At 45.9% G+C, this 27,443-nt stretch overlaps 1 protein-coding gene and 1 pseudogene across 1 annotated transcript in view; both read left to right on the forward strand.

The window, feature by feature from the left end:
* The window catches only part of LOC116912653 (protein Shroom3-like), a 96,280-nt gene that overhangs the window by 45,361 nt on the left and 23,476 nt on the right, over positions 1-27,443 (forward strand). The window lies entirely within an intron of this gene.
* LOC116912899 lies at positions 3,998-4,502 on the forward strand (annotated as a pseudogene).

The following is a 27,443-nucleotide window of genomic DNA, read 5'->3' on the forward strand; positions in this document are numbered from 1 at the left end:
CGGCGCTCACCCAGTGTATCTGGCAGAACACCTGTGTGCTGTCAGTCTTTTCAAACATGGTCCATTTACAAGTGACATGATCTGTAGGTTGGGAAGCTCTGCTCCTTGGTTGAGGTTGGTGAGGCTAAGAAAGGAGGGGGTAGAAAGTGGGAGCTAGGGGCTGGAGAGATGGCTCAGTGGTTAAGAGCACTGACTGCTCTTCCAGAGGTCCTGAGTTCAAATCCCAGCAACCACATGGTGGCTCACAACCATCTGTAATGGGATCTGGTGCCTTCTTCTGATGTGTCTGAAGAGAGTGACAGTGTGCTTAAATAAAATAAATAAATCTTTTTTTGAAAAGGAGGACAAAGTGAGATGGAAAGCAGACGCAGGACCAGCATCCAAAGCTGGAGATGGTGATTCTAAAGATGTTTCAGGAAGAAGCCGGGTTGTGGGTTGATGACCCATTAGAGAAGAATTTAAACATGGCATGGAAGAGAACTGGCATAGGTACTACATAAAAAGATTCCTTTTCTCCAGGGAATTTGGGGACATCGCAGACCTTCTGGCCCAGTGGTAATAGAATTGATGGGCTTAAAAGAAAAGTTTAAGGACCATGTTGAACGGTTTGCACGTATCAGAGGGAAATTGACGTGTGAATTCTAGGAGATGTTGGATGGTTTCACTGTATGCCCTACAACCCTGGCAGCTTCCAACACCCTGGTCCTGCATGTTGTCCAGTGCATTTCCTAAGACCATCTGGAAGTGGAAACCTCAGAAGGCAGGGAGGAACAGGGCCCTGGTTTCCAGAGCAGATCTCCTTCCTTTTCCCTGCCGGGTCATGAGAGCAAAAAGTGGGCTGTGGGTCAAAGTTCCTTGGTGTAACAGGCACCCCTGTTAGAGCTGTGCCCTCTGCAAGCTGGACAGAATGAAGTGGCTGATTAACCCTTGAGGTTGGTGGTCTTTTGGTAGTTGGTGTGTAAGTTGTGGCTACCTGACCTGGTTAACGGGCTGAGATAGGAGTGGGAGCCTGTGCTGATCCTTGGGGACTTAGTACAATAGACAGTAAGGTGCTACACAGTCTCTCAGTGAGGTGTGCCTCATTAATTCAGTTCTTCTTTTGAGACAGGATACTACTATATAGCTCTGGTGATCCTAGAACGCGCTATGTTGACCAAGCTGGCCTCAAACTCATAGAGATCCACCTGTCTCTGCCCTGCCCCTGCCCCTGCCCCTGCCCCCTGCCCCCTGCCCCTGCCCCTGCCCCTGCCCCTGCCCCTGCCCCTGCCCCTGCCCCTGCCCCCCTGCCCCTGCCCCTGCCCCTGCCCCTGCCCCTGCCCCCCTGCCCCTGCCCCTGCCCCCCTGCCCCTGCCTCCCAAGTGCTGTGATTAAAGAGGTGCACCACCATGCCTGGGCAAACCCAAATTCTTTTCAACAGTGGAAAGCCTTATGGAACTAGGGTGGAACAGGTTAGTTAATGTTTTGCTGAAGTACAGGGAAGAAAGAGGCTGGGCTGGATTATAATGGACCTCCTTTGCAATGCTGGGGAAACACCCAGAGCTCTATCAGGTCCTATCAAATACTTGCGAACATCCCCTTGGGCAAGCAAGTGTGCTGAGTCACATTTGCTACCTGGAGGACTAGTGATTAATTAGCCTGGTTTTCCTTGTGTTCTGGGACCTTCTGTAGAACTGCCACACTGTCGAGCCCTTCCTGACTTCCCTCATGGAGGTTTTGTTTGCATATTTCACCTTAGAGAGGGAGAGAAAATGATGTTCATGCTGCCTGTAGGAAATGGGGTGGGGGACTGGCCAGGTGGAACATAACTGTCAGCCCCGGCAGGGAGCAGCAGAATTATGAGGTTAAGGGCAGCCTGGGCTGCACATTGAGTTCCCATCTTTAAAAGAAGTAGAAGATGGGGAAGCTGATGGCTGGTTTGAATCCTAACGTATGAGGGTTGGAGTATGTCTTAGGGTCTTATTGCTGTGAACAGACACCATGACCAATGTAAGGTTTATAAAGGACAACATTTAATTGAGGCTGGCTTACAGGTTCCGAGGTTCAATCCATTATCATCAAGGCGGGAGCATGGCAGCATCCAGGCAGACATGGTGCAGGAGGAGCTGAGTTCTACATCTTCATCCAAAGGAAGCCAGGAACAGATAGAGCATCTCAGGCAGCTAGGAGGAGGGTCTGTCTCCAAGCCCACCCCACAGTGACACACTTCCTCCAACACGGCCACACCTTCTAATAGTGCCACTCCCTGGCCAAGCATCTGCAAACCATCATAGGGTACGACTCTATAGTAAGTATCACAGTTATAGACAAGGTGACTTTGAGGGGGAAAGAAGCCAGGTAAGTAATGACTAAACCCTTTAAACGAAAATGGACCTGATCTGGGGGTGGGTGCAGGAAGATCACGAGTTCAAGGCCAGCTTCTACTACATAAGGACTTGAGGCTGTCTTAGGCAACATGAGACCTCCTCTTTCCATCTTTCTCGCTCTGTCTCTCTTCCTCTCCCCCCCTCTGTCCCCCCTCCCTCTCTCCCTGCCTCTGTCCTTAAACACACATACACACTAAAATTTAAAAGACTTGATGTGGTGGACACCCACAAAAGCTCTATTTCTAGCCGATAGTCTCCGGAAGGATACTAAGAGTAAAGGACAAATCAAGGACTTAAGACTTGGATTGACTTACCTGGGTCCTGGGGATCAAACCTGGGCCATCAATTTCGATGAGCTGGTCCCCACTTCTCTTCCTTTGCTCTCATTTTCTTTCTTGAGTCATAGGTTTTTCCATCTTTTCCCATTTTCCCCCCTCACCACACTTCACTTATAACTGTAATCGGGGGCTGGAGAGACCGCTCAGAGGTTAAGAACATCGTCTGCCCTTCCAGAGGTCCTGAGTTCAATTCCCAGCCCTCTTCTGCCATACAGGTGTACGTGCAGGCAGAATGCTGTATACATAATAAAAAAATTAATAGTAATTGGATAACTGGGTTATGTTTTCCCATGGTGTGTGTGTGTGTGTGTGTGTGTGTGTGTGTGTGTGTGTGTGTGTGTGATGTGTGAGTGTGTGTGTGTGTTTGTGTGTGTGTGTGTATTTGTGTGTGTGTGTGAGTGTGTGTGTTGTGTGTGTGTGTGTATAAATGTGTGTGTGTGTGTATGTGTGTGGTGTGTGTATGTGTGTGTGTGTGTTGTGTGTGTGTGTGTGTGTGTGTGTGTGTGTGTGTGTGTGTGTGTGTGTGTGTATGTGTGTGTTGTGTGTGTGTATGTGTGTTGTGTGTGTATGTGTGTGTGGTGTGTGTGTGTGTGTGTGTGTGTGTGTATATGTGTGTGTGGTGTGTGTGTCTGTGTGTATATGTGTGTGTGTGTGTGTGTGTGTGTGTGTGTGTGTGTACACAAGCATGCAAATGCTAGGAACCCAATACCTCCTGCATGCTAAACTACTCCATGGTGCTGCAACCTCAGAAGAGGGCATCAGATCCCATTACAGATGGCTGTGAGTCACCTTGTGGTTGCTGGGAATCGAACTCAGGACCTCTGGGAGAATAGCCAATGCTCTTAACCACGGAGTCATCTCTCCAGTCTGATTTCATTCTTTCCCTAGCAAAATATTCCATTACTGTGGCTATTCTGCACTTTACAGAAATTTTGGAGTCTTTCCAGTTGGGGCCCTTTTGAATTATGCCACTGTAAACATCCACATATACACTTATTGAAAGTATGTTTTTTCAGTAGTTTGCATTTGGGGGTGGAGGTTGCTAAGAATCAAGCCTAGGGCTTCAGGTATGCTAGATAAATGCTCTACCACTGAGCTACAGCCCCAGGTCCCTTTTTACTTTTTTGTTTGTTTGTTTGTTTGTTTGGGTTTCTCTGTGTGGTCTTGGTTGTTCAGGAACTCTCTCTGTAGACCACGCTGGTGTCGAACTCAAAGATCTGCCTGCCTCTGCCTCCACCTAGGTTTTTTACTTAAAAAAATATACTGGGGGCATTTGGAGTGGACACAGTGGTTGCCACCTCTGAAGAGAGTTACCCCACTTATGACTGGGGTTCTGCATTCAGTATTTCAGAGGCCCCCAGGCAGACTGCAGACTGTGAAGAAAGGTGCAGGATCTCTCATGGGTAAAGAGTGGCTTCGTCACAAATTTACCAGATCAAGAATTCCAGATAAAGTGTTTCAGCCTAGACCTGAAGATCATGAAAAAATATGGTGGGGACCCCCAGAACCCTCATAAACTGCACATTGTTACAAGAATAAGAAGTACGAGGAGGCGTCCATACTGAGAAAAAGATACGATCAAGATGCTCGGACTGCAGAAGGCACACAGCTCGCCCTCAGATCCCAAGAACATCCCGTCCGTGAGTGCAAAGCTGAAGATGGTTAAACACTTGATAACAGCCCCTGAGGCTGCCACGGGGGGCTTCCCACAGAAGAGACCGTGTCCAGCGCATGCCTCAGAGCACTGGGGAGTTAGTTGGTCGTGCATCTGAAGCCTGTGGAGCAGGAAGCGAAGTCCTGACGCCGTATGGCTTCAGCCCACAGATGCACTTACTGAGGAAACTGTTCTCATTAAAGTGTGCTAATCCAGTCCAAAAAAAAAAAAAAAAAAAAATCCAATTTCTTATGGTGGCCTTGAACTCACTTGGCAGCCTAGGCCTTACACTTTCTTCCTTTTTTTCACATTCATATGAGTTCACACCAGAAGAAGGGAATCAGATCCCATTACAGATGGTTGTGAGCCACCATGAGGTTGCTGGGAATTGAACTCATGACCTCTGGAAGAGCAGTCAGTGCTCTTAACCACTAAGCCATCTCTCCAGCCCAGCCTTACACCTTCAATCTTCCCCCATCACTCTTGTGAGTACCAGGGATGACTGCCCTCCCCACCAGGTTCATCCCAGTGGCTTGAATCTGCTCTTCAACAACCAGTGCAATCAACAAGCCGAGACTATAACGTGTTTTGCAGCATCAGTAAATGACTGGGGTTGGGTTTTACATCTCAAAACCAATTAACAGGGTTGGCGAGATGGCTCTGTAGGTTAAGGTGCTGGCCACCAAGTCTGGGAGACCTGAGCTCGATCCCTGGGGGCCACAAAGTAGAAGGAAATTAACGATTCCCTTAAACTTTCACATGTACACATGCGCGCGCGCACACACACACTGTGATAAAAATACACACACACACACACACACACACACACACACTGTGATAAAAATAATCTTTAAAACCATGGGACTTGGTTTCTAAAGCTGGGACTTGACTAGAAGTAGGTTCTCCGTTGACAGTTCAATTATTTACAGTCACATCGAGAAGCTCAGCGGCCGGCCTTCTTTTCTAAGATGTACATATCACTCATCAGCCTGGTAAATAATTAATTTGAGGTCTTGGGCATGAGTTAGCCTTGACCTATTTTTAGATTCTTGATGGGTAGAAATCACAAGTTGTTGGCATGGGGCCTGACACAGAAAATAATTGCGCGGCAGCCGCTTCTCCCAATGAAGAGTGGCCTTGAGTGAGGAAACAAAGGTTAGGAGAGGTTGGGAAAGCTCAGGTCAGCGCAAAGTGGTGGGAACTAACCAAAAGCCAAGGGGATGCGCGCGCATCCTGAGCCGTCTTGGAAGAGGCTGCTCCTTCCGCCGTCATCCTTTCTATTTCCGGTCCCAGCCTGCTGCTGCATCTCCTGCTATGACTCGATGGCTCCCTTGTCTCCATCTTTTGTCTCCCTCACCCCCTTCTCTCTAGCCTGGCCCAGTACAGAAGGTTAACAGCATATTTTCTACTCTCTCATCCTCTCATCAAAATAGTCCATCCCTCCCGCTATGAAAGTCACATTTCTAAAATCCCCAGGCCAAGTCCTCAGTCCCTGTGCTGAGTGCAGACAGGGCTGAGTGTGGAAGTGATATCCATGCTGGGCCGTCTTTGTCCCCAGCAGGAACCACAAGAGACACATATTCAGAATAGCTCATCAGTGGACACCCTCAGGTGATAGCACTTGGCCCACAATGTTTGGGGAGAAGTTAGTAGAGTTAAAACAATAAAACAGAAGTCAACACTCCCTCCCCCGAGCTGAGAGGTCCTCTGTGATCAGCGCATCATAGAAGTGGTTCCACAATACACTGCTGGTGCCAACTCCAGAAATCAGTTGGGAATGGGGGATGGGAGTGGGAGCTCCCTCTGAGCTAACCAAGTTCCGCCATATTTTCAGATCACATCCGAACCCAAGGTGGAGTTACTTGTGTGCTCACCTAAAGCATTCCCTCCTCTTTTTGCACCTTCTGCACTGGCATTCAAACTGTCTTCAGAGGGGTCTCTGAACCCAACAATCTTAAATGTTCTGATGCCCAAAGGACCCTTGCAAGGACAGCGATAAGGCTTTTGCATGTTCATCTCTACTGTAAGAAACTCTCAGGGGAAAATGTCTGCTGTGAGTGGAGCAGAGGTCAGTGTGCTTGCCCATCCTGGGCCCCACACTCCTTGTCCTGGGAACTAACAAGTCCCTCCCGTGTACTCCAGGTCTCCTTGAATGAGTGGAGGCACCTCATCTGCATTTTAAAACACAGAATGTCCCCCAGGGGCCCAGTCCCCACGTCATCATTATAGTTGACCCCAAGTCTTGAACAGTCACACTGTGGACCAAGTGAGCACTCAGCTCCTCCATTTAAGGTGTCCTGGGGGCTTTTCGGGGATCCAGTCTACTTATCTCTTTATAGAGAATTTGCTAGAAAGATATGATTTGATAGCTCTCCTCTCCTCCTTCTCCCCCCCCCCCCCTGAGCTCTAGTCCCATAAATCCTGGGTTGGCCTCACCCTCTCTATATAGATGAATGTGACCTTGGATGTGTGACCCTTCTGCCTCTACTGTCCCAGTACTGGCATTAAGGGTTCTTTAGTGCTGAGGACTAAACCCAAGGCTTTCTGCATACTAAGTGAGCTCTGCCAACTGAGCCACAGGACTCAGGATTCTTATTCATGCAAATGAAATTGAGGAACCTCTCCTGGTTGACTGACTGGGGAATTTGTAGGGGTACTGCTTTGGGGGCATTTGAGACATTTTGCAGTTTTCTGAAATATGAGTTCTGGTCTGCTAATTCTAGAGCCAGTGTCTGTTAGTGGAGAGAGGGAAAGACTAGGTGTTTGCAGATTTGGACCCTGAACCAGGACTTGTTACCAGATGACTGTAGGCCATAGTCTGTGTAAAGGAGATGCTAGGAGCCCTCATCAAAGCCTGGGTCACTGGGACACCAGGGACAGTCAGTGATGGAGGAATGACACGAGGAACTCTTCCTTACGAGGTAAAGAAAAGATTGTGCTAAATTTCCTTAGTTCACATTTTATTAATGCAAAGGAAAAGATTTTAAACCGAGAACTCGTGGGCTGGCCACACAGTACAGCAAGTAAAGGTGCTCGCCCCTAAACCGGACAGATTGATTAAACCCCCAGACCCACATGGTGGAAGGAGAAACCCAAGTCCTGCAACCTGCCCTTTGACCTCCACTAGAGCTCTGTAACTCGTGCAATTTTAAAATTAGTAATAAATAAAAGGAGAGTTACTTAAACTATGTTTACACTACTGTGAAGAAATATCTACTCGATTCTCAGAAATTGTGGGGTTATACTAATAAGCATGTTTCTAATAAGGAATAAGAGAGCAACTTTCAGTAATGATCACAAAATATCAAACCACCCCATATTCTGATATGTAAGTGAGAGGTACTTCAGGGATGCTTTGACCTTACGACCTCCGAAATCTTTAATGGCTTTCCCTCTGACATCTGGGACCCTAATTATTATTCTCTATGATGTTCGCCCCGTAACAGCCCCTGTCACAAGATACGCACTTGGCCAATACTTGCCGTGGTTGAATGGAGCTTTTTCTAATGACTTTGAAAGATGGAGGCAAAGAGCAGAAAGGTTTCATTAAAGCCCAGGGTTTCCTTTCATGTTCTCATCCCCGCCCCACCCCCACTCCCTTTCATCACATCATCTGTGTGACCTAGAGGACCGGGACTGGTCCTTCATATTCTGCAGTCCTCTGGGGACATGTCTGGAAATGACTGTTTCTAAGCCTGTCGTCTAATAAGAGGGAGACCAGGCATCCAAGTCTGTCTCTGAGGGTTCTCGTTTGCTAGGGAACATTGGCACTGGTCCAGGACCTTGAGGGCTAGAGCAAAAGTCCCTTTTAGTGTAAGTGACGCAAACTCGCTCAGACACAAAGGCAGTTAGTGAATTCACAATGGGAAGCAAAGAGATCACGGACAGCAAAGTTCACCGGATCTGGGGAAAGGTGAGGCCTGTTCTCCTGTCCATTCCCTCCTCTCCACTGGTTGTCTTTTTGTGCCCATAGCTGGGAACGTGGTTTCCAAGGCTCCAGATACAGCACACTCTCATGGAACTGAAAAGTGCTGTCTATCTGGAAGTGTAGAAATCCTGAATGAGGCCTCTGGTTGGTTCTGCTTGGGTCATGGACTAGGATATTTGGTGGCCTCTGAGAACTACTGGATGCAGGGGTAAAAAACACTGTTGTCAAATGAGAGATGCCTTCCACCAGAAGGGAGTCTGCTGTAAGAGCTGGGTGTGTTTCCAGGGGCCCGGGAATTAAGTCATCTTCATGAGTGTGTGTATGATGTGTGTGAGAGAGAGAGACAGAGAGAGAGAGAGACAGAGAGACAGAGACAGAGACAGAGACAGAGACAAAGACAGAGACAGAGACAGAGGTCCTAAAGTGAGAACCAGGGACCACATGAATTTCACTTACCCTTGTCTCTCAGGAACAAGATATTTCCCTACTGAGAGTTTCTCTCTCTCTCTCTCTCTCTCTCTCTCTCTCTCTCACACACACACACACACACACACACACACACACAGAGACAGAGAGAGAGAGAGAGAGAGAGAGAGAGAGAGAGAACACAGAACACATACACTTTATTAGTTAAGTTCTACTCAATGCCTTCATCTGTGCTAAACCAGGGGCCGAGTCCAGTACTAGACGGAAACCACACACACACACACACAGATACAGAGAGACAGGGTGCCAAAGAGGGACCAGAACCATAGAGATTTTCCAGGGCTATTTTGTGTTAAACCAGTGGCTTTAGACAGTGACTAAATTTGGGACCATACAGGTCTCTGGTGCTTTTTTTTTTTTTTTTTTTTTTTGGTTCTGTTTTTTGAGCTGGGGACCAACCCAGGGCTAAACTTTAGGACCACCACTGAGCTCTCCCCTCTGGTGCTTTTTATACATGTGTCTGAGCACCATTTGGAATGACGTCATTTCTTCTTTTGGCTACGGGGGACATGGGAAGGATGAAGGATGAGGAGTGGAATGGGAGAGCATTGAAGCAATGATGTTTTCATTTGAGCTCTTAAGTTTTAATCATTTCTCAAATTGTGCTTCCTGGGTTCATTGATGTAGTTTATCATGGACTAGATCTCTTTGGGTCATCTAATTCAGTTGCCCGGCTAGTTCTTAAACCCCAAAGGACCATCCAAGGTGAGACTAAATACTACAGTCACCTGGGATGTCTACATCCAAAGCGAGTCTTTGATCTGTAGATAATGCTGATATTAAATTACGGTCTCCCTATATGGAGCTCAAATCTAGATTCCTATAATTTATACTCCTGGATATTATAGTTATTTCCTGGGTCACAGAGAAGCCATCTAATCTCTCTGTCTCTTGGCAGTGTTTCAAGACTTTGAAGAGCCAAGCGTGTCTCTATGAGTCTCCTTTTTCTTCCTTGCTTCATTTTCACGAGCTGTTGATGGTCAAAATGATCATGATGATAGCAACATTAGAAATAGTAACATTTATTGGGTATAGAATTTGATACGGTGCCGACTGTTGGCACACACCAATAGGATATGCTGCAGACCATGATATATCAGGTGTTACCCTAGTCAACATATGTTCATATTTTCATTTGAATATGTGTTTATATGAATGTCACAATAATAATATAAAGAAAATAGAAATCAAACTTCCACATCAAATAAGGCTTAGAGACGTTAAACAAGGTGCCCAGAGTTACACAGCTCTTAAGTAACAGAGGCTAACTTTGAACCAAGAACTCTGGCTCCTGGGCCTTCTCTCTTAGCACCATTACTAAAAGATATGTGAGCCTAGTAGTCCCCATCTCTCTCAGAATGAAATTCAGAAGTAGACACCATCCTGCAGGTGTTGTCTGGCCATGAACTACATTTTTCTACTTTGTACATTTCTGTTAATGCCATCTAGGCTCTCATTAGCCTGATGCTTTAAGTCTTAGTTACTGTCCTGTGGCTGGGAAGAGACACCGTGACCAAGGCAACTTATAACAGAAAGCATTATATTGAGAGCTTGCTTACAGTTTTAGAGGATGAGTCTGTGGCCATTGTGGCAGGGAGCCTAGCAACAGTCAGGCTCTGGAACAGTACTGGGAGTTTATATGTGATTCACAAGCAGGAAGCAGATGTGGGGGAGACAGAGGGAAGGAGAGACAGAGACAGTGAGAATGATTGGGCATGGTGTGGGCATTTGAAACCTAGAAGCCCACTCCCAGTGACACACCTCCTTCATCAAGGCCACATCTCCTAATCCATCCTCAACAGTCCACCAACTGGGAACCAAACATCTAAATATTTGAGCCCATAGGGCCCATTCTCATTTAAACTACCACAGGATGCTACCACCAGCATAGTTTATGCTGGCTAGTTTACATCAACTCGATCCAAGCTAGAGTCATTGGAGAGAAAGGAGCCTTCGTTGAGAAAATGCCTCCATAAGATCTGGTTGTTAAAAAAAAAAAAAAATCTGGTTTTAGGCAAAACTATTGGACATTTTCTTAATTAGTGATTGATGGGGAATGGCCCAGTCCATTGTGGGTGGTGCCATCCCTAGGCTGGTGGTCCTGGGTTCTGTAAGAAAGGCTGAGCAAGCCATGGCCTCTGCATCAACTTCTGCCTTCAGGTTCCTGCCCTGATTGAATTCTGTCCAGACTTTCTTCAATGAGCAATGTGGAAGTGTAAGCCAAATAACACTACGCCCCCAGTTGCTTTTGGTCATGGTATTTTATCACAGCAATGTTAACCCTAAGACATAGTTCTTTGCCATATTGTGTTTAATCTGAATCTAAGCAAGAGGAAATGATAATCAAATACAAGTTTGGGGGAAACAAACAAGACAACTGAATTCTATAAAACAGTTAATGTCTTGGGGGGAAAAGTTATTATCTGGAAAGAAAAAATATGACAAAAGCCAGGTGAGTGTAGAAGAATGAGAAGTCTTAGAAATATGGTTGTTAGGGGCTATAGAGATGGTTCAGCTCTTAAGAGAGCCTGCGAAGGACCTGAGTTCAGTACCTAGCACCCACTTCAGGCAGCTCATAGTACCTGTAATTCCAGCTCCAGGGATCTGATATCCTCTTCTGGACTATATTGATACTTGAACTCATGTGCACATAGCCATACATATGAATACATGCATTTATTTTAAATTAAAATAAATCTTAAAAGCCATGGTAACTAAATATGATAAATGAACTTTGATTGGACCCTAGTTTTATGTTTTCATTTTAGCTCTAAAGGCCATTCTTGAGATCCTTGGGAAGTTTGAAAGTATACTCTATGATCTATGATGATAGAATACTAATGTAAGCTTTTTCAATGTGATACTATAGTGATTTGAGAAACTGTGTTTTCTCTTGGAAAGTATAAGATATTAAGAGATTATGAAAAACAGTATGGAGGTAAGCCTTTCTAAAACTGTAACTAAAACTACCATATATTTCGTCAATTCTACTGCTCACTATAGATCCAAAGTTTACTTAAAAAAAAAATTCTTGTACATTTGCATTTACCGTAGCACTATTCACAATAGCTAAAGTGGGGACCTAACCTAGACTCCCATCAGTAGATGAATGGATAAAGAAAACTTGCTACATTATAACAAGTGGGCGGTTGTTCATTCATAAAAAGAGTAAAGTCTTGTCAACTGCAACAATGTGGATGGAGATAGAGCTCCTGATTTTGTGATTGAGCTCTGAGGTTCAGTCTGTTAGGCGTACTGAATCCATTTTGACTTAGTGGTTTCAACTTATGATGGTTTTATCAGAACATAGCCCTGTTGGAAAGCAAGGAGCAGAAATATGTTATTTTTTTAAAGATGGGAAGGGAAAGGAACATGCATGGTGCGGTAACATGGGTTATTTTCTTCTTCCATATTAGAGATCAAACCTAGGGCCACATGCACAGTAGGAATGCTCTAACCACTTAGCTTCATTCCCAGCCTCAAATGGTGAAGAGTCCAAAATTTTCATTAGACCTTTCCTTTTCAAACGTTTGGAATTTTTTTCGTTTGGAATTTTTTTCAAAGATTTATTCATTTATTATATATAAGTACACCGTAGCTGTCTTCAGACACACCAGAAGAGGGCATCAGATCTCATCACAGATGGTTGTGAGCCACCATGTGGTTGCTGGGATTTGAACTCAGGACCTCTGGAAGAGCAGTCAGTGCTCTTAACCACTGAGCCATCTCTCCTGCCCTGGAATTTTTTTTTTTTTTAATCCTTCAAAATAAAAACTGGGGGGAGAAACCCCATTATAATAACAAAGAAAACCATTCCTTTGCCTTCAGGGTGTTTTAGGGCAGGCGTCATAGTGGTGATGGTGCAGGACTGTGGCAGGTGAAGCAGTGTTGGCACAGTTTAGGGAGTTAGAATGAGTTTCCATGAGGAGACTCTTCAGGGCCTTAGAGGAGTTGGCTGCCAGGGTGAGGCTGGTCTGGGGCGGTGCCAGACAGACAAGGGTGTTTGGTGCAGATGGCAGGAATAGAAGCTGGAGACAGGCAGGAAGCATTCTACAGAGAAGCTGGGCTTTTATCTTGAACACCAATAGGCTGTGGAACTTCAGGGGACCTGTGACCTGGACAGATGGTTGTTTGAGGACTAGCGGTGGCGGGGATTGGAGATAAATAGCTGTAAAGTTGGTGGGACAAAGGAGCAAGCCAGATGAGGAGTGAGACTTAGCAAGGGAGAGATGGGCGGTCAGGAATGGAAAGCAGAGATATAGGCAAATTTTTGGTTTTAATCTGAAGAGAGAGACTTCTGGTATACCCAGGAGCAGAACCCATCAGAGTGTTGGAATGGTCACCAGGGAGCCGCAGTGATGGATGAAGCAAGTCCCAGGCACACAGGACCTGGGGCTAAGTGGGAGGAGCCTCATCTTCATGGAGATGATGAGACAGAACCCAAACATAAAAGAGATAGGGAACCTTGGACATTTTTGGGCCATGGTGAGAGCCAAGGGAGAGCCGGGCAGGGTGAAATCCAGGGAAGTCTGCTTGAGAAGGAGAGGAAGAAGGATATGAGTTATCTTTTCAAAGGGAGGCCAAAACACAGACACACCAGAGGGGATTCTCATACCCAAAAGGGTCATCAATGGTTGGAATGTGGAGAGAGGGGGCCAGAGTCTTGTTGAGTCTCTGGACTGGAATCCTGTAATTAATGAACCGTACTCCCTGCTCCATATACCTGTGTGGGAAGGTGTTCAGTTTCAGCACCAACCCTTTCAAGGGCAGCTTCTATAACTTCATAGCCAGAACTTCAGGGAGCCGGGTGTCCATGCCCATTCATCGTTCCTGGGCACATGGGTGGCTCCTGAGAGCTTGGTTTTGGAAAAAAAAGAGAGCGTTCCCTCTCCATACTTACTACATTAACTTTTAAATACCTCGGCGTGAGAGTGGCCTGCCACAGGCTCCCGCTGTGGAATTTAACAAGCATGGTGGCTTCTAGAAACTGTGGTCCAAAGATGGACATGACTGAACTCGGGCAGAGACCATTTCCTCTGACGCTGGTTTCTTTCCCCATCTTCTAGTTCTGCTTCCCAGGTGACAGCTTCGCCATTCGTATCTGCTCCATGTTACTCCCCAGTCTTCGTCCTTCCAGAAGAGCTGAGCGCCTCAGCCCAGCACAAGTCTAGCCTGGTAGGATCAGGGGCACAGGTACTGCTTATCCTGGCCCTGACTGCACAGGAGTACCCGGTGATGGAAACCTGGGCACAGCGGACAGGAAATAATTAGTTATTCCCCGTGCAAGAGTCTAAACCATAGAAGTTCATGGCATCCAGTTAGGTTCAGAGACCCTCAATAGGACTTGAAAAAAAAATTTTAAGTTTTAGCACTGACAATGTAGTAAGGTATTTGTGTCACATTCATGATGCCTCGGAGTTTCTCTCCAGCGCCATGTAAACAGAGCAGAGTGACACATGCCTGCAATCCCAGCACTTGGTGGGTGAAGGAGGGGAGGTCAGAAATGCAGAGTCATCCTTGCCTATATTCCAAGTTCGAGACCAGCCTGGGATACGTAAGACCATGGATCAGAAAATAAAATTTGAATAAAATGTAAAACTGATTGTAGATGTAGGATGTTGGGTGTGGCACTACCAGAGATCTGATGTGCCTTTTACCTGATGGCTCAGTCTTACATCATTATAGAACGACGTCACAGCCAAGGACTTGATGCTGGTATGGTGTACATATGTAGTACCATGTAGCACAACCAGGACACAAAGCTGTCACATACAGTAAGCATCTCCCTCACACACTATATTTGTACAATCCACCCACGCCCACTCCTCCCCATCCCTAACCCCTGACCAACACTGTTTTGTCTTCTATTTCTAATTTTGTCATTTTAAAAATATTATACAAATATTCCCTTAAATTTCTGAGTGATAAACATTTCATGGTTTGAGTGTTTAACAGCGTGTTTGACCACTTAACTGTGAAGGGATATCTTGGCTGTTTACAGTTTGTACTATTGCTGTAACAAACGGATGTAAGGCGTGGTGGCCCACACCCTTAATCCCAGCACTTGGGAGACAGAGGCAGGGGGGCCTCTAAGCTCCAGGACAGCTTGGTCTGTATAGCGAGTTCCAGGTCACCCTGAGCTACATAGTGAGAACCTGCATATGTGTATATACATGTGCGTGTGAATGTAGCTGTGTGCATATGTATGTGTGTACATATGTGTGTCTGCTATGTCATGTGTATTTATAAACAGATCATCATGTGTGCAGGAATCTCCATTTCTCCGAGTTAATTCTCCGGGAGTGCATTTGCTGGACCATAGAGTAAGAATATGTTTGATTTTCAAAGAAGCTACCAAACTCGTTCCAGAGTGACGATCACATTTTGGGTTTCTCCCGTATTTGCCAGAATTTGATAAGATTTTTATTTTAATTATTTTAGCGGCTGTGTAATGACGCCCCAGTGTGGTTTTAATCTGCATTCCCCTAATGGCCAATGGTGTTGAATATGCTTTTATGTATTTACGATAATAAGCCCTTCATGTCTTTTGCCCGTTTTTTTTTTTTTTTTTTTTTTTTTTTTTTTTTTTTTTGGTTCTTTTTTTTTTTGGAGTTGGGGACCCAAATCTAGGCCTTCCTCCTAGGTAAGCACTTCTACCACTGAGCTAAATCCCCAGCCCCCAGCCGTTTTTTTTTTTCTAATGGGATTGTTTTTTTTTTAAGAGTTTTTCATTTTATTTTATGTTTATGGGTGCTTTGTTTGCATGTATGCCTGTGAACCATGTGCATGTCTGATACCTAAGGAGCTATAAGAGGGTGTTAGATACCCTGGAATGGGGTTACAGATGGCTGTGAGCTGTCATATGACGCTAGGACTCAAACCCAGGTCCTCTAGAAAAGTAGCCGGTTTGTTTGTTTGTTTGTTTTTGTTTGTTTGTTTTGAGGCATAACCTTGGCTGTCCTGGAATTCACACTGTAGACCAGGCAGGCCTGGAACTCACAGAGATCTACCTGCCTCTGCCTCCCAAGTGTCGAGATAAAAGGCGAAGTGTGCCTGGTCGCTCCTAACTGAGCCATCCCACCTCTGATACTTCTCTTAAGGAAGTTTTCAAATTGTTTTGTCTTGTCTGGGTCTTGTTTTGTTTGAGATAAAGTCTCACAGTGTAGCCCAGGCTGGCCTTAAACTTGCTGTTTAGCCTAAGTGGACCTCGAAAGCAGCCGTTGCCTTGGTTTCCCGAGTTCTGGGGTTACAGTCATGCTCCAGCTCTAAGTTCTTTGCCCAGTATCCTTCAGAGCACTGTCTAGGTTGCCCAGTATCCTTCAGAGCACTGTCAGTTGCTAACTCCAAGGCCGTCACTGCTTCAACACGGATATGACCTCAGTCTTTCATTATTCCACACAGTCATGCCCTCCCCTGTATCGCAGTGCAGACAGTTTTTCTGATTCCCAGCTTCCTCAGCCATTTCCTGACCCCCGAGAACAGCCTGGATCTTGTGTCTAAGCTTCTTCTTGGCCCCATGATGTGTTGTGAACTGCATGAAAGCTTCAGAAATTAGACCTCTTCCCTGGACCCACATGTATTGTGAAGTAAATTACAGAAGCTAGGTAGTTCTTGTGCATTTGTCCTCCACACCCCACTCCCTTCCTCTATTGTACCAACCAGTGTAATGTGTCTCTTACCCTGAGCACACAGGAAAGAGGATGTGATAGTTTGAATGAAAATGGCAACTGAATAGGCTCATGCATTTGAATACTCAGTCCCTAGCTGGTGGACCTGTTTGGGAAGGATTCGGAGGCGTGGCTTTATTGGAGGAGGTGTGTCACTGGGAATGGGCTTTGAGGTTTCAAAGGTCCATGCCATTTCCAGTTAGCGCCCTCTGCCTCCTCCTTATGGATAGGCATGTAAGCTCTCCGCTACTGCTCCCGCACCGTGCCTGCCTGCCTGATGCTATACTCCCTACCATCAAAGCCATGGGCTCACCCTCCGAGGCTGTAAGTCCCTACGAGCTGTTTCTTTTACAAGTTGCCTTGGTCATGATGCCTTATCACATTAATAAAAAAAAAAAAAAAAGAAGTAACTACAACAGTAGCAGACTCTGGGAACAGGACCCTCTGAAAATCATGGTCTCCTTTGAACATCACCAGTTTGCAGCCGTGGCAAGGGAATCTGGAAATGTGGGAGAGACAGCCACAGGAGGAAGTATTAGGTGTCCTGCCAACCAGGACAATAGCCTTTGCCTAGGCAGTGTCTCTGGAAGGTTATTTTTAACTGCCACATCATAAAGTAAACGTTTGCCCTTGATAAGTGCCCCGTTCACTGGCTGGTTCTAAACTCTGGTCAGAGAGATCACCGGAAGAGCCCAGGAGTGGTAGGAAGCAGGAGTCTGGGCGAGGGCTGCCAGCTGAGACAGCCTTGACAGAGCAAACAGTCGGCCTGCCCTGTGTGCAAGAGCTTGCGTCACCTGGCCATGAGGCGCCGTGGAATTTGTGGAATGGATTGTTCTCTTGCGGCCGCCCAATATCCCAGAATAATAGGAGCACACATTCTTAGTTTTATGTAAGAGCTAATAAGGACTGCTCTGCCCAGCCGAGCAGAGGCGAGGAGCACAGCGGATGCCAAACTGCGTGCCTTTCTTCCCTTGCTTCCTCCTCCTGCCCTCTCTTAACCCTGAGGAAGAAAAGGGGGACAGAGAGAGGAGAAAAGGAAGACCCACTGTACAGGGGTCATTGGAATGTGGCATGGCTGTTGGAAGATAAACACAAAGAGTGGAAATATAAAAGAATGGGTTTCTCACTTCCTAGAAAGTTTCCTCCCTCCCTGCCCCCCCCTCCATTCTTCCCTCTCACCCCTCCCTCCACTTCTCCCTCCCTTTCTTATTTTCTTCCTTCCCTTAGAACCCTGGGTCAGTATATCCCCAGCTGGCCTCAAACGCCTTGTGTAACTAAGGAGACATTTTCAATGTCTGATCCTTCTGCCTCCCCCTCCAGAGTGCTGGGATTACACTCGTGTGCTACCTACCATACCTGCATTATGAGGTGTTGGGCATGGAACCCTAGGGTTTAAGGCATGCTGGGTAAGCAGTCTACAGCTGAGCTCATACCCCGCCCAGAACTTTCCTTTTGTTTCAGTGTTGAATTTCCTCAGTGAATACCTCTCTACAACAAAGCTCAGAGGGATGACGTAGCTATTACTAGGCTGAGATCATCTGTTTAGATCTAGGAGCTGAGACAGTTGCCTTCTCAAAACACAGCATTTGAAGGTTGTCCCCCCCCCCCCGTACATATAATTAAAAATCAACAACAGCTCCAGCTGGGTGAGACAATAAAAAATCTTGATTAATTCAGCTCGAAATAGTTCAGAAGTAAAGGAGCCGGGGGTTGCTTTGACTTGGTAAATTTCCAGACATGCATTGCCTTGTATGGTACCTATTTATTTATTTACATATTTATTTATTTATATTTAATGTACATTGGTGTTTGGCTGCGTGTTTGTCTGTGTAACGGTGTCAGAAGCCCTGGTACTGGAGTTACAGACAGGTGTGAGCTGCCCTGTGGATGCTGGGAATTGAACCTGGGTCCTTTGGAAGAGCAACTGGTGTTTTTAACTCCTGAGCCATCTCTCCAGCCCATATGGTATCAATTTCAATCCGAGGCCTGCTCCAGTGTTTCAGCGTTCATCTCCCTAAAGCATCTCCCTTTCTTCCTACAACTCCTCAAGAGGGTCCACAGGGCTGTCTGCATGGTCCAGGAGTGGTTGTAAGGACAGGTGGGGTGTCATGGGCCGCTGGACTCAGGCTGGCCTTTCTGGGTTGGTTCCTGCAGCAGGGTGGTGGGATTAAATGCTCTGCTGATTTAAACATCGTGAGTGTTCACAATGAAGGATTTGAGGACAGACACGGGGGCAACAACCGAAATGTTATCACTATATCTTATAAAAGGTTAGTCCTACTTCCGAATTGAAGGTAAAATTTGCTTGAGAGAGAATTTAGCTCATTCTGAAACGTGAGGTAAGACATCTGAGAAACGATGAACTAATTTATACCAAAACGTGTGAACGCAGGCAGGAAAAATATCAGTTGAGCTAAGAAGCAATTATATTTCTCTGCAACTGAATGAAATTCACTCATAAGCCCTAACTTCTACTTACTAACAGAAAACTGTGCCTTCTCTGATTGAAGATAAATTCAGTTACTTCTTGCTTAAAACTCAATCTTTTATAAGTTCTTAATCAATTCAAAAATTTTCTTTTCTTCCCATTCATGGCTCTGCAGGTCTCCTTGTAAGATTGTAACACCAGAGGCTGTGAAGTCCCCCTGGGAGGACAGTCCCCTCTTGTGACATCGCTTTCACTTTGGATTCTGCCCCCAAGTTCTAACCCCAGCTAACACCCACCACAGTCTCACCCTGCTTTCAACTCCTAGTCCAAAATTTGTCCAAGCATTCCCAATCCTCTGGCATTTTCTCAGCCATGCTCAAATGGGCACGGAGGATGTAGGGAGCCATGGGGAGACCTCAGGGGCCCCTCCATGGAAAGAGTGGGCATGGGAGAAGCATGGGGTAGAATTGTCTATCAAGTGCACTCTCACTGAGCAGGCCTGGGACTACTGGTGTTCTAACAGCCACTCACAGTGTCCTACAGATCTCTAAGACTCTTCCCTTACAGAATTTCCAGTGGGGAGTTGAGGCCCAAGTCTTCTTCCGAGAGTCCCCAAACCAGCTGAAGTTTCTAGTGCTTCCATCCCTGGTGTTTGGTCCTGGAAGCAGCCACCCTGACTCTTTTACTGTCCTTCATTATTCTCTTGGCTTTAGTCCACTCTATTAAGGATTTAGCAACCACACACATATAAAAAAATTTATTCTGCCAGGAGGTGGTAGTGAATGCCTTTAATTCCAGCATTCAGGACACAGAGGCAGGTAGATCACTGTGACTTTGAGGCTAGCCTGTTCTACAGAGCAAGTTCTAAGGACATCCAGGGCTACATGGAGGAACCCTGTCTTGAAAAGCGAAAAAAAAAAAATTCTATTTAGTTTGGTGGAGGGCACTTACATAATTTTATATTATTTGGAGTTTCTGGCAAAACCAAATTTTCTTTTTTTTTTAAAGATTTATGTATTTATTATATACATGAGTACACTGTCGCTGTCTTCAGACACACCAAAAGAGGGCATTAGATCCCATTATAGATGGTTGTGAGCTACCATGGGGTCACTGGGAATTGAACTCAGAACCTCTGGAAGAACAGTCAGTGCTCTTAACCACTGAGCCATCTCTCCAGCCCCCAAATTTTCTTATTTAGTATTTTGTTCTAGGTCTGGACAACAGTGAGTGTCTTAGTTAGGGTTTTACTGCTGTGAACAGACACCATGACCAAAGCAACTCTTATAAAGGACAACATTTAATTGGGGCTGGCTTACAGGTTCAGAGGTTCCATCCATTATCATCAAGGTGGGAGCATGGCAGTGTCTAGGCAGGCATGGTGCACGCTGAGCTGAGAGTTCTACATCTTCACCTGAAGGCTGCTAGCAGAAGACAGGCTTGCAGGCAGATAGGATGAGAGTCTAAAAGCCCACACCCACAGTGACACACCTACTCCAACAGCACCACATACTCCAATAGTGCGACTCCCTGGGCCGAGCACATACAAACCATCACAGTTACTGAAGTCAGGTGAGTGGAAACAGCTTGCAGCTGTAGTCCCAGAACTTCTACAGAAAGATGGGAAGTGACAACAAGGGGAGCTAAAGCATGCAGTACAGTGGCAGGGATAATAAAAGAGACCCTGCCTAGAAAACAAGATGGTTGGCTTCCAGGAGCTGATGCTGGCAAGATGGCTCAGTGGGTAAAGGCTTTGCTGCAAAGCCCGGCAACCCAAGTTTGATATTTGGGAGTGCACATGGTGGAAGGAGAACACTAAATACTGCAAGTGTTCTCTAAAGAAAATCCATACACTCGCCAAAGCACACACATACCTACGCTCCTTCCCTTCCATGAAATAAGAAAATAAATAGTCTTTAAACACTAACATTATAATGCATGGTTAATGCAGATAAGGCAAGTGTAGACAAAGCAACAGTGAGTATTACTATTTCGTATCGTTTTCAGAGAGGGTTTTACACAGACAGGCCTCAGACTTGCTGGGCAGCAGATAAATTTGAATTCCTAATCTTCTACCTCTTTAGAGGTGGTTCTGATGCTAAGGTCCTGTTCCCTAGTTGGTTCTTGATCTAACAGTAAAGACACCATGGGCTAATTGCTGGGCGGAAGGAATAGGTGGGACTTCTGGGTCCCCTCAGGCAAACTAGCAGATGCAGGATAGAAGAGAGAGAGTTCATGATGCTTTGGAAAGAAACAAACCGTGTGAGATCTCGGGAGAAGCGACCATAGCCTTCTTCTCTAGGCAGGAGGATGGAATGTTGAGCTGGGACTAAAGTAACTGAGCAACTGAAGTTGAGAACAGATTTAGGGAGCTGAGCTAAGAGTGTTGGGAAGGGTGTGCTAGCCATTGAGCCAATAAGGCATGTTGAAATTGAACAACTGTGTGTGTCTGTGTTTTTTATCCCACAGATCCGATATTCTCTTGGGTGGGGGCTCCGTAGCACAGTCCGTTCACTCAACAACCTCTATCTCTCAAGTTCCAACATTATAGGCACTGTGTGGCTTGAATAGGAATGGCCCCATAGACTCATATATTTGAATCCTTAGTCATCAAGGGGCATTGCTTGAGAAGGATTAAGAGGTGTGGCCTTGTTGGAGCAGATGTGGCCTTGGAGGAAGTGTGTCGATGGGGGCGGGCTTTGACGTTTCAAAAGCCCCAGCCAGGCTTAGTGGCTCTCTCTCTCTCTCTCCCCGCTGCCTGTGGATCTGGATGTGGACTCTGTGCTGCCATGATGGGGGAGGATCCCCATCGTGATAATAATGAGCTCTTCACAGAAGTAGAACACAAAGACAGGGTTGTACCATCATTCTCACTGCAATCATTATTGAAGATTAGCATCATTAAGAAGACACTTTTCCATCTGTACTGAGACCGAAGGAAAGGTACATTAAGGAAGATCCTTCCTCCTGAAGGCTCCAGGATATGAGAGCCTATTGCTAGACTGTCTCAGCAGCCAGCTTCTGAGTAATGACACAGAGACGTATTTGTTTATGAAGCCGAGGCCTTACAGCTGAGGCTTATTCTCAAGTAACTTATATAACTTCTGTATAACTTAATAACCCGTTTGTCCTAATCTAAGTTCTGCCACGTGGCCTGTTACCTCTCCTTCAGGCCTGGCGCCGTCTCCTTCTTCCCTGTCTCACTGGCTGGTGAATCCCCTGCACCTGATTCCTTCCCGGAGTTCCTTTCTCTGCCTGAATGTTCTGCCCTTCCTCTCCTGCCCTGCTATAGGCTGTCATCTCTTTATTGAACCAATCAGAAGGTGACAGAGAATAATGCTGATGAATTCACTGGGACAGGTGATGTTTCATAAAAGTTATACCAAGGTCCAGCCTGTACTCAACTCTCTGGTACAAAAATCAATATTAGAATAATACAAAGACAATCTTTACACATTGCACAAGAAGATTATTCCAACAAAAGCCAAAGTGGTACCCTGCTGGAAAGGAATGTCCAAGAAAGCCAGGTTCAGGGACTGGAGAGATGGCCCAGGGGTTAAGAGCCCTGGCTGCTCAGCAGAGGTTTGATTCCCAGCATCCACATATGGTCCAAAACTGTCTGTAGTGCTAGTCACAGGAGATCTGACACCCTCTTCTGGCCTCCATGAACACCAGACACGCATGTGGCACACAGACATACATGCAGGCAAAACACTCATACACATAAAAAATATAAGTAACACTTAAATATAAGTAAAAGACCAGATTCAGCTGCTGGGCACCTAGAGGCTGGTACAACTGTGGTCCAGGAGGCCCAGCTACATCTCAAGCTGACATTAAAACATGGTGTTGCCTACCTAGTGCCTATTTTGCAGCATAGAGACTGCAGGAATTATGGGATCACAGAGCCTCACACTCAGGTTCTGGAGACAAGCCTATGGGGCCAGGCATTGTGAAGCAGCGCGCTCTCCCCCCCCTCCCCCCCGCTCTGTGCCCAAAGCTTTTCTTAAACGATATTCGCAGCATCTCCAGCAACCTGGGGTCTCCATCACAGTTCAGGCTTCCCCCTCAGAGCTCCAGGCTTTGTCTACTCAAGGGCTCCCTCCAGACAAAGTGATACATGGATATTTTGGATATTTAACGATATTATGGATATGTAAGCCTAAATTGTGATGGAGACCCTAGGGTATTGAGAATACCAGGTTAGAAGTGTCTTCTAAGTCAAGCTTCTGGCACCAACCAGAGATAGCCCACATGTACTACAGGGTGCAGGTTTTTCCTTTCCCTGGAAGTTCTAATTGTGTGTGTTTTGTTGTTGTTTTTTTTTTTGTTTTGTTTTGTTTTCTGAGACAGTGTTCCCCTTGGCGGCCCTAGGTGTCCTGGAACCCACTATGTAGATCAGTCTGGCCTCAAGGAACTCATGAGGATTATCTACCTCTGCCTCCTGAGTGCTGGGATTGAAGGTGTGTGGTACCACATACAACTGAAGTTCTCATTTTAAACAGTGAAAAGAAGACATAGGTTTGTAGGTTATCTCATCGCTGGAGTGTTAGTGTGACAGGTCCCTTGAGTTTCATCCTCAGCACATATTAAAAGTGAGGATGAGAAAGGCCCTGTCTGTAAGTAGTGTGCTTGCAGGACAAACAAGGAGGCTTTTGGAAAACAAATCAAAACAAACCTATGGGGGTTTCTATGGTTTCCTCTAAGGCACAGACAGACATGGTGTCAGATAAACATTAGGTAAAGTCTAGCTACACCCTAGGAGGCTGTCAAGTCACAACTCATCCATTTCTCTCTTTTTACATCATCGGCTTCATGAACATCCTGCAAATTATGCTTGTAGCATAAGGCTGCATTGACTTCTAGAAGGTCAGTGGACTGCACAGCTTGACTTTATCCTTCAGGTTGTATCTCATCTTCATAGACTTGTAACCTCAGTTCTGTGCTTTCATTAGACAACTCCCCTCAAACAGACAGCAGTTCCCTCAGAGGAAGACTGTGTGTGTGGCTGCCTTTAGTCTCTGCCATTGTCTTCTAAAGGCAGACAATGCCTCTGCTGTTCTAGATGAAGGAGCTACAAACACAGGTAGAGAGTATAACTAGGGAAGAGATCCAGGGAGAGTTTGTCTCTGGGTAAAGGCTCAGGCCACATGCGCTTTCCCTTTAGTGCAAGGTGAAGCGGTGTTTTAGATGTGCTGGGAGAGATTGGACTCCCCTTGATGAACTGCCATAATATGTAGAAGATGAAGCCTCTCCCAGCTCTCTTGTCTGTCAGCCATAATTACATTTTCATCATGGAGAGTAAATGCAAATTCCTGCAAGGCATTCAGCATGGCACTCACCAACCAGCAGGATGCCTGGTCCACATAGCTCTCCATCAGCCGTACCATCTAGTTTACATTGGGGGAAAAAGTGCCTGAGTGTAAATTACCTCCCACGCCAGCGCATGAAGGGAATGCCAAGGCTGTGAGGAAGACCATCAAACAAGGTGCTTGTTCCAGGAATGACAGCCTTTGGAACAAACTCCAGCTCTGTCTGCCAGCTCACTCTTAAAGGCTTCCTTCCTGTGGCAGTAAATTGCTAGGAAAGTATAAACCTTTTGATCCCTATTCCCTTGAGAGTAATAAAGCCCCACCCCACCCCCCATTTGAAATCCTACTACACTCCATGTCAGATGTAAAGGAAGAGTCAGGGTTGAGATTGTTTTTACACATGTCTCTTGTCTTGATAAGCAACCTCATGGTAGTTTGTTTCTTAAACTGTGCTAACGGTGGGGATACATATGTTAGGGTCAGAGAGGTGGTAAGACTATTGACAAAAGGCAGAAGCGTATTAAATAGAAACCAATCAGCAGGGACTTGGAAAGAGTACCGGCTGCTCTTCCAGAGTACCTACGTTCATTTCCCAGGACCCACTTGGTAGCTAATAGCCATTTGTAACTCTGGTTTCCGGCACCTAGTGCCCTCTTCTGAACTCTATTGATACCAGAAATTTACATAGTGCATAGACATACATGTAGACAAAACACCCATACGCTTAAAAGTTTAAAAATCCTTAAAATATTTTTAATTAGAATGGGTACTTCAAAAATTGGGAGATGATTTAGTGGCTCCCCAAGAAACATTCAATGCTAGTTGTCCCTGAGAACAAGAACCAGAACTTTCATGTTTCCAAGTGGTTCCAGAGGCTCCAGTGAAAGAGTTGGGGTCAATCTAAAGCCAGTGGGAAAATTCTACCACAAGCCTCTGAACACTAAGACCCCTCCCTTTCAAGAAGGATAGAGCCAGCTTAGTTCCTGGAACAACTACAAGCCAACTGTCAGACAAAGCCACCCATGACTCCCAACCGACCCTCTTTGGAAAGTCCCAATTGGTCCTCTGACCACAAGTCAGTTTGAAGGTCACTTCGCTCCCCCAATAGTACCCTGCCAGTTACTGCCCTTTGAATTCTGCCCTTATTGTTTGACTTCTGCCCTTATCGAATGTATATGATTCCCTGTTAACGTCTGCTCAGGGTTGTCTCCCACTTGAAGAGGAGCAGCCCTAGCACGCTGGAACAATAAAATTTTTGTTCTTGCACTGGTCACCGCCTCTGTGAGTCTCATTCAAGGGATCCCGGTAGAGATCCAACACAGCCTCACACCAGTAGCTCATGAGCTCCCAGGCTTCAGGCAGAAGACAGAGCCAAAAATCTCTTGGCCTGTCAGACATCAACATCATCTTACAGAATGATGTTGTGGTAAAGCTTGGATGAATTTAGTAGGACAAAGAATATTTAAAACACACTTGCCCTGCAATTTTTTTTTATTTAAAGCATTCAAAATAAATACATAAGATTCTACCGTTCAATGTTTTGGATTTGAAAACATCAAGCAGAACCAGATGTGGTAACACACACCTTTAACCTCATACTGGAGAGGCAGAATCTCCATGGGTTTAAGGCCAGTCAAGGATATGGAGTGAGACCTCATCTCAAAAGAAAAAGAACAGACATATTATTTCCTCTTCTCTTAGTTTGGACATGTGTATGGGGTGCACATGTGTGAGGGTCTGTGTGGAGAGCAGAAGTCAACCTCAGATGTTGTTCCTTGTCTACTATTCCCTTTGGGTTTCTTTTGAGACAAGGCATCTTGCTGGCCTGGAATTCACCAGTTCAGTTAGGCACAAAGTCAGGCAAAAATAGTTCTCAAGAAATGTTGATTGTTGTCATTAGCAATGGCAACATCCAGAAGGATGAGGAGGTGTCATCCAGTTTAGACCGACCTGAAGGAATAGCAAGTTAGCAGAAGAGTGATGTCCTAATGGAAGATACAGAATGGTTCGTCACCAATTGACAAATGCCTGCCATTGTCACCCAGCCTGGGAGGTGGTCGGCGTGCTTGCCTTGCTCACATGTTTCTGATCATGATCACAACACAAATGTACTGTGTGCTGGTACCAATGGTGGCTTGAAAATGCTTGGCCCGTGGGAAGTGGCACTAGAGTTATTGTGGCTTTGTTGGAGAAGGTGTGTCACTGTATAGGCAAGCTTTGAGGGTTCCTAGTGCTTGAGTTCCATCTAGTGCAAAAGGGACCCTCCTCTGGCTGCCTCTGGGTGCTTTCTAATCAAGATGTAAAACTCTCAGCTCCTTCTCCAGCACCGTGTGCCTGGATGCTACCATGCTTCCCGCCATGATGATAATGGACTGAACCTCTAAGCTGTAAGCCAGCTCCAGTTAAATGTTGTCCTTTATGAAAGTTGCCTTGGTCGTGGTGTCTGATCACAGCAACAAAACCCTAAGAGAATACCCAACACTGTTCCTGTTGCTCTCGGGAAGCACCCTGTAATCTGTGCTCCTCCATTTTTGAGGCAATGGGCCACTGGTGGGCTTTGGCCAATAGGAGGTAGATGTTTGGAAGGTGAGAGGTCCAAGCCACTCTATTCCTCCTATCTCTTAGTCTGTGAGTACTGATGGTCTCTTCCCATCTAGGCACTGCCTCCTGCTTGCCTACCTCCCTCTGTGGAGCCCTCTCTGTGGTTTGTGAGCTCATTCACCTGCTATGTAGCCAGTTCTGTCTGCCCCAGAAAATCATTTGTTTTCCTGCAGCAACTCCGTCTGGTAATAGACACCACTCGAACTTCCCACACTGGCAAGAAAAGAATCCCGTGATATTTAGTGAGCATTTCAGACGAGCCACAAACTGTGGCGGGCAACATGTGTATCCAAAAAAAATGACGGAGGTGTTTGCCCTGGAGGAATTCTGTCTGATGGAGACGATAGAGATCTAACTGAAGAACGTGGAACAGTGAGCCCACAGCTCCTCCAGTTCCCAGTCTTTGAGCTTGAGTGAGTGGGAGTCCGGAAGGCAAGGTTTTCAAAGAGGTTATATAATTTAATAAAATTAAGAATACAGACACCGAGGGCTCGGGAGTGAGTAATAGCCTGGCCGTTTCATCTCAAACTTCACCAGACAACACCGTGGAGAACATTTACAAGGAGCTTCTTCGTTGAGCTGATTTAATGTGTAGAAAACCAGCTAGCAGTAGAAGCCAGCACCTCACTTGTGGTTCAGGAGTATCCGGTACCCATCATGGTAAAG

The sequence above is a fragment of the Rattus rattus genome, chromosome 11, assembly GCF_011064425.1.
Source record: "Rattus rattus isolate New Zealand chromosome 11, Rrattus_CSIRO_v1, whole genome shotgun sequence".
NCBI lineage: Eukaryota > Metazoa > Chordata > Mammalia > Rodentia > Muridae > Rattus > Rattus rattus.